We start from the raw sequence: 8,466 nt of genomic DNA on the forward strand, positions 1-8,466 counted from the left end.
CCCAACCATCGCTTCCTAGAGCAGTGGTTCTCATCCTGATCCTTGCTGCCTTTTTTCAAACCAAGCACTCCCAGCCCTCCAACCCTACTCTGTATTCTTAACAGTCGGCCAGTATTTTAATTAAAGTGAATTAAACTGTGTTTTAAAACATGTCTTTACATGTTGATGTTCAAGAATGGTGGATATTCAATAGGGAATATTGAATACAAAGTTATTGCATCATTTGAAACTGAAATACATCATCACTTATCCAGCCTATACTAGAATTTCTTTGCAACAACTATTACAAATATCACACACGTTGCAACATTAATATTTTCCTCTAACAAAACATCTTGCATCCATGGATCCTTGGACATGGCATCCCTTCAGTGGGAGTCAGATGCCTTGCTGTGCTCCCTGGACTTCACTTCTTTTTGATTGTAGGAAGGAGCGGTGGTATCGCCAGAGACTACCCATTTGTAGCACCAGCATGAGCAGTCACTCCAAGTATAACGTGGATTTTCTTAAATTAGGGTATATCTACACTAGAAATTTTAAGCTACACTTCTGCAGCTGCACCACTGTAGTGTTGTAGCACAGACACTACAGTACTGGAGGGGGTTCTTCTTAGGGCGTGAGGGATAACGCAGTGGTTGGAGCATTGGTCTGCTAATCCCAGGGTTGTGAGTTCAATCCTTGAGGGAACCATTTAAGGATCTGGGGCAAAAATAAGGGATGGTACTTGGTCCTGCTGTGAAGGCAGAGGACTGGACTTGATGACCTTCAAGGTCCCTTCCAGCTCTATGAGATAGGTATAGCTCCATATTATATAGCTGTAGTAAATCCACTTTGCTGAGAGGCAGTAATGAGGTTGACAAAAGAATTCTTCTGTCAACCTCGCAGTGTCTATACCAGGGTTTAGGTCATACATTTTTCACACACCTGCCCTTATGTACTTTCCTTTCTTACTTATTGTAACAAGCAGTGCAATAGTTAATAATCATAACTTCGAAGTAGTATGATCTTGAAGTAGTATCCTCTGAGTGAGCAGCCATTGAAATGAATGGAGCAATTCACAAGGAGCAATCGTTTCAGACATTGTGCAAGTTCAGGCAAACAGCATTGCAACCATTACAGTTGGTGCCACATTTAGGAAAGATGTGGACAAACTGGAGAGAGTCCAGAGAACAAAAATGACCTACAAAGAAAGGTTAAAAATACTGGGCATGTGTACTCTTGAGAAAAGAAGACTGAGGGTGGACCAGATAACAGTCTTCAAATACATTAAGGGCTTTTATAAAGAGGACAGTGATCGATTGTTCTCCATGTCCATTGAAGGTAGGCCAAGGCATAATGGGCTTAAACTGCAGCAAGGGAGATTTAGGTAAGATATGAGGAAAAACTATCCAACTATAGGAGTAGTTCAGCTTTGGAATAGGCTTCCAAGGGAGGTTGTGGAATCCCTATCATGGAGATTTTTAAGAACAAGTGGGATAAACACCTATCAGGGATGGTCTAGGTTTACTTGGTCCTGCCTCAGCTCAGGGTGCTGAACTTGATGACTTCTCCAGGTCCCTTCCAGCCCAACATATATATTATTCTACAATGAGGCTCCTAGATCAGAGAGGGCCTGTGAATAGAAGACCCCATCTACCCTAGTCTTCTCTGTCAGGCTTCAGGGCCTGGTCAGAGAATCATAGAACTGTAGGCCTGGAAGGGACCTCGAGAGGTCATCTAATCCAGTGCCTTACACTCAAGGCAGGACTAAGTATTATTTAGAGCATCCCTAAAAGGTGTTTCTCTAACCCTGCTCTTAAAAATCTCCAATGATAGAGATTCTACAACCTCTCTGGGCAATTTATTCGTGTTTAACCACCCTGACAGGAAGTTTTTCCTAATGACCACCTAACCACCCTTGCTGCAATTTAAACCCATTGCTTCTTGTCGTATCCTCACAGGTTAAGGAGAACAATTTTTCTCCCTCCTCCCTGTAACAACCTTTTATATACTTGAAAACTGTTATGCCCCCCCTCAGTCTTCTGCAAACTAAACAAACCCATTTTTTTTCAATCTTCTCTTATAGGTCATGTTTTCTAGATCTTTAATCATTTTTGTTGCTCTTCTCTGGACTTCCTCCAATTTGTCCACATCTTTCCTGAAATGTGGCACCCAGAACTGGACACAATACTCCAGTGAGACCTAATTAGCATGGAGTAGACCAGAAGAATTACTTCTTGTGTCTTGCTTACAATACTCCTGCTAATACATCCCAGAATAATATTTGCTTTTTTTGCAACAGTGTTACAATGTTCATTCATATTTAGCTTGTGAGCCACTACGACCCCCAAATACCTTTTTGAAGTACTCCTTCCTAGGCAGTCATTTCCCATTTTGTAGACGTGTAACTGATTTGTTCCTTCCTAAGTGGACTACTTTGCATGTCATTGAATTTCATCCTGTTTACTTCAGACCATTTCTCCAGTTTGTCCAGATCATTTTGAATTTTAATCCTATCCTCCAAAGCAGCAGTTCTCAACTAGAGGACTGAGGCCCCCTGTAGGGATGTGAGCAGGTTTCAGGGGGTCCGTCAAACAGGGCTGTCATTAGACTCATTGGGGCCCAGGGCAGAAAGCCCACACTGCCCTGAGCTCCACCACCGGGGCTGAAGCCAAGGCCTGAGCAGCTTAGCTTCGTAGGGCACCCTGTGGTGTGGTGCCTTGTGCAATTGCCCTGCTTGCTTCTTACTAATGCCAGTCCTGACTTTTAGAATCATAGAAGATTAGGGTTGAAAGAGACCTCAGAAGGTCATCTAGTGCAACCCCCTGCTCAAAGCAGGACCAACACCAACTAAATCATCCCAGCCAGGGCTTCATCAAGCTGGGTCTTAAAAACCTCCAAGGATGGAGATTCCACCACCTCCCTAGGTAACCCATTCCAGTGCTTCACCACCCTCCTAGTGAAATAGTGTTTCCGAATATCCAACCTTTTATATGCAGAAAAAGAGTTGTTGTGGCACAGGTGGGCTGTGGAGTTTTTATAGCATGGTAAGTCTCAAAGAAAAAGATTGAGAACCCCGCTCCAAAGCACTTGCAACCCCTCCCAGACTGTTATCATCCAAAAACTTTATAAGTGTACTCTCCATGCCATGATCTAAATCACTGATGAAGATATTGAACAAAACCACACCCAGAACTGATCCCTGCAAGGCCCCCTCAATATGCCCTTCCAGCTTGACTGTGAGCCACTGATAACTAATCTCTGGGAATGGCTTTCTAAGCAGTTATACACCCAGCTTATAGTAGCTCCATCTAGGTTGCATTTCCCTAGTTTGTTTGTGAGACAGTCATTTTCCACTGAATGCATCCAATGAAGTGAGTTGTAGCTCACGAAAGCTTATGCTCAAATAAATTTGTTAGTCTCTAAGGTGCCCCAAGTACTCCTTTTCTTCATGAGAGACCGTATCAACAGCATTATTAAAGTCAAGATATCCCACATCTACTGCTTCCCCCCTATCCACAAGGCTTGTTATCCTGTCAAAGAAAGCTATTAGGTTGGTTTGACATGATTTGTTCTTGACAAATCCATTCTGTTACTTATCACCTTGTTATCTTCTAGGTGTTTGTGAATTGATTATTTGCTCCACCGTGTACTGACATTAAGATGACTGGTCTGTAATTCCCCAGGTTGTCCTTATTTCCCTTTTTATACATGGGCACTATATTTGTGTTTTTACAGTCCTCTGGAATCTTTTCTGTCTTCCATGACTTTTTGAAGATAATTGCTAATGGCTCAGATACCTCCTCAGTCAGCTCCTTGGAGAATTCTAGGATGTATTTCATCAGGCATTTGTGACTTGAAGACATCTAATTTTTTAAAGTAATTTTTAACTTGTCCCTATTTGAGCTTCTGATCCTACCTTATTTTCACTGGCATTCACTATGTTATATGTCCAGTCACCACTAACCTTCTTGGTGAAAACCAAAACAAAGAAGTCATTTAACACTTCTGCCATTTCCACATTTTCTGCTATTGTCCGTCCCCTCCAATCATCACTGAGTAACGAGCCTACCTGGTCTTTGGTCTTCCTTGTACTTCTAATGTATGTGTAGAATGTTTTTTCTTATCCTTTACATCTCTAGTTAGTTTAATCCTTGTTTTGTGCCTTGGCCTTTCTAATTTTGTCCCTACATACTGGTGTTATTTGTTTATATTCATTCTTTGTAATTTGCCTTGTTTCCACTCTTTATAGAACTCTTTTTTGAGTTTCAGATCTTAATCCAAGGTGGTCTCTTGCCATACTTCCTATGTTTCCTACGCAGGAAGATAGTTTGCTCTCATGCCCATAATAATGTCTCTCTGAAAAACTGCCAACTCTCTTGAACGGTTTTTCCCCTTAGACTTGCTTCCTATGGGATCCTACCTACTACCTCCCTGAGTTTGCTAAAGTCTACCTTCTTGAAATCCATTATCTTTATTGTGCTGTTTTCCCTCCTACCATTCCTTAGAATCATAAAGTCTACCATTTCATGATCACTTTCACCTAAGCTGCCTTCCACTTTCAACTTCTCAACCAGTTCCTCCTTATTTGTCAAAATCAGTTCTAGAACAGCCTCTCCCCTAGCGGCTTACTCCACCTTCTGAAATAAACTGTCTCCAATACCTTCCAAGAACTTGTTGGATAATCTGTGCCTTGCAATGTTATTTTTCCAACATATGTCTGGGTAGCTGAAGTCCCCCATCACCACCAAGTCCTGTGCTTTGGATGATTTTGTTAGTAGTTTAAAAAAATAGCTGCATCCACCTCTTCTTCCTGATTAGGTGGTCTGTAGTAGACCCCTACCATGACATCACCCTTGTTTTTTACCCTTTTTAATCTTTAATCTTACCCAGAGATTTTCAACAAGTCTGTCTATTTCCTTCTTAACCTAGGCCCAAGCGTATACTTTAATAGATCAGGCAATACCTCCCTTTTTTCCCTCCTGTCCTTTCTGAGCAAGCTGTACCCGTCTACACCAATATTCCAGTCTTGTGTATTATCCCACCAAGTTTCTGTGATGCCAACTATGTCATAGTTGTGTATTATTAACTAGCATTAGTTCTTCCTGCTTATTCTCCATACTTCTTGCATTAGTATACAGACATCTAAGATACTGATTTGATTTCTCCCTTATGTTCTCTCTTACCCCTACTGTAATGGCCCATGCTCCACCCAGATTCCAACCCTTCTCCCAGGTCTTCATGTTTTGGAATTACCTGTGGGCTTTTGTCAGCTGCTGCTGTCGAACCCAGTTTAAAGCCCTCCTCACTCTGTATTCAAATATGCTCTTCCCCTGCCTTGATTGGTAGATCCCATCTCTGCTTATCAATCCTAGTTCCCGGAACAGCATCCCATGGTCAAGGAAGCTGAAGCCCTCCTGGCGCCACCATCCTCACAGCCAGGCATTCATTTCCAGGATGTATCTGTCTCTGTCTGGCCCCCTACCCTTGATCGGAAGGATCAAAGAGACCACCACCTGCGCCTCCAGCGCCTTCACTCTTATTCCCAGAGCCCTGTAGTAACTTCTGATCTGCTCAGGGTCATACCTTGCAGTATCATTAGTGCACACATGGATGACCAGTAGGGGGCAGGAGTCAAAGGGTGGTGATCCTCGACAATCCCTCTGTAATGTCTTGAATACGGGACCCTGGCACACAGCATACCTCCTGGGTGCCTCCGTCCCCCTCACAAGAGTCACCCACCACCACCACCACCACCACCCTGATCTGTCACGGATGATTCTGTGATTCTGTGGAACAGACAGTGTTGGTGTTTTTGACAGATGTAAGAGATGGTCAGGAATTTCTTGAAAAAAAAATTTTTTTTTTAAATAAAAAATGCCTATTCATCAAACCCCAAACTGTTTCCAAGTAGGGTCAAGTTTGACAAATCTGACTCAAAAAATTTGGGTAAAAAGTTTCAAAATCCCATTTCAATATTGTGGCAAATCGCTGGGACGATGATGATGGGTCCCACACTTCCTCTTCGTGTGTGTGTGTGGGGGGGGTGTTGAGGGGGTGAGGGGAGGTGTGTTCAGGGCACAGTTTCCTGTCCCTGAACTAGGGTATCTACTGTCCCACTAGTAACTCAGAGAAGGGTAGTGGAGAGGGAGGGACCTGGGCCCGCCTTCTACTCCAGGTCCCAGCCCAGGGATAGTGGCAAACCACTTGAACTAGTGCTTCCTTCCCATGGGCTACTTCCCTCTCCTGCTCTTCAGCTTGTGGGGCTTCCTGCCCTCTCTCTGTGCACAAGGCAGGTGTATCTTTACCTGGGGTTTTGGTGTTCTAGCCAGCCACGGCACTTCTCCAAACTCTCCTCTACTTTAACTCCTCCAAACTGCTCTCTGCTCCAACTCCAAACCACTCTGCTCCAATTCCTTCCCCTGGCTGATTGAAGCAGGGGGTTTTTATCAGGTGACTTCAGGTGCTCTAATTGGCTTCAGGTGCCCAGTTTGGCCAATGTACATTTGCCAGCAATGCCCCTCTGCCATGTATACTGGCCAAACCGGACAGTTTCTACGTAAAAGAATAAATGGACACAAATCAGACGTCAACAATTATAACATTCAAAAACCAGTCGGAGAACACTTCGATCTCTCTGGTCACTCGATTACAGACCTAAAAGTTGCAATTCTTCAACAAAAAAACTTCAGAAACAGACTCCAACGAGAGACTGCTGAATTTGAATTAATTTGCAAACTGGACACCATTAAATTAGGCTTGAATAAAGACTGGGAGTGGATTACACATCTCCCCCCCCACTGTTCCTCAGATGTTCTTGTCAACTGCTGGAAATGGCCCACCTTGATTATCACTACAAAAGGTTTTTTTTCCCTCTCCTGCTAGTAATAGCTCACCTTACCTGATCACTCTCGTTACAGTGTGTATGGTAACACCCACTGTTTCATGTTCTCTGTGTATATAAAATCTCCCCACTGTATTTTCCACAGCATGCATCCGATGAAGTGAGCTGTAGCTCACGAAAGCTTATGCTCAAATAAATTTGTTAGTCTCTAAGGTGCCACAAGTCCTCCTGTTCTTTATACATATTTTAGAAATCACCCTGAGTTGGGAGGGCAAAATTCTTTGAAACCTCAAATTCTCAAAGGACAGGAAATCCTTTTCCTACCCATTCCTACTAGCTACACAGTCTCCCATTGCTGGACTTCTCTACAGTAACCATGAAATCCTGCTGTTCTGCCTCACAAGCAGCAAAGGCCCGTGGGATTGCACTTAGAGGGTTTCAGTTGTGCCACTATGACCACTCGATCCTCCCCCTCCGGAGTTCCTTAGGGTCAGAGAGAGGTTGGGTCCGTATTCAAGAGCTACGTGAACAACATGGTCTAAAATGCCAGCACCAGGGAAACACCAACCAGCTTTACATCATCTTTGCACCCCCCCCCCCCCCCCCATGCTGGTTGAGATGAACTCCCTAAATGAAGAGCAGCTGCTGAGGCCAAATCGAGGTCTGAGCAGATGGTGATTGGCAATGGAAGCACATTGAAGAACTCCCTATCTCCATAGCATCACTCTCCACTGAAAGCAGCTTGCTGCTGGATTGCTAAAATGAGCCATTACTTCCTTATTCACCTGGAATCCTTGCGGCTAACCCTGGCCCAGAGAAAAGGGTGCTTCCATCTATAGCTGCCCAGGAGACTGCATACCCCTGAAACAAAACCACTCCAATTGGTTCAGAACAGAGCGGCTGACGTACTCAACAATGCAGGGTGGCAGGGCCACCTGTCCCCAGGGATGTGATCTTTTCAGCTCTTGCTCTGCCAGTATGTACCCATATCATGTACAAATGGCAGCTTAGCGGAGATTGATCTGATTTCACATGTAGCTCTGGGTGCTGAACATATCAGCCCTGGCACTTTCTCAGGCTGCTCCTTTGGTAGGTAACTGATGCTTGCACTGAGATTCCATTAGGAACAACTTCATCATCCAGCCATTCCACTTCAGGTACAGAAAGAGGGGAGAGTGCCTAACTGCACCTGCTAAGCAGGATTGTCAGCACAGAGATGGGAGACCTCAAAGGTTAAGTTGGCTGCTATTAAGGGGAGCAGCATTGATGATTCAGGATATGTTCTTTCCTCTGAATCAGTAGCAAGAGCCCACACGTCCCCTTTTCCAAATGAGACGTGAAACAGAAGTGCAGACTTCTTGGTTGTTAAAACCTCCCTGGCACTTTTCACAAAAGTTGGCAAGTTCACAAGATGGTAACAGTGGGGTCCTGGTCAGGTTCTGCCTTGAAGATTCACATTGATTTGACAAGTCCTGCAATTTCCAGTGGAGATGTTCTTAACATCCTGCCGTAACTTTCAGTAGTGGTGCTATGCCCTGTTAAACAGCTCCCCCACTCCACTCCCAAGACTATGATCAAGACAGAGTATAACAAGGGACCATTATGATCAGCTAGTCTGCCCTCCTGCACAGTTTGGCCAGAGA

The sequence above is a fragment of the Lepidochelys olivacea genome, assembly GCF_965140295.1.
Source record: "Lepidochelys olivacea isolate rLepOli2 genome assembly, chromosome: 6".
NCBI lineage: Eukaryota > Metazoa > Chordata > Testudines > Cheloniidae > Lepidochelys > Lepidochelys olivacea.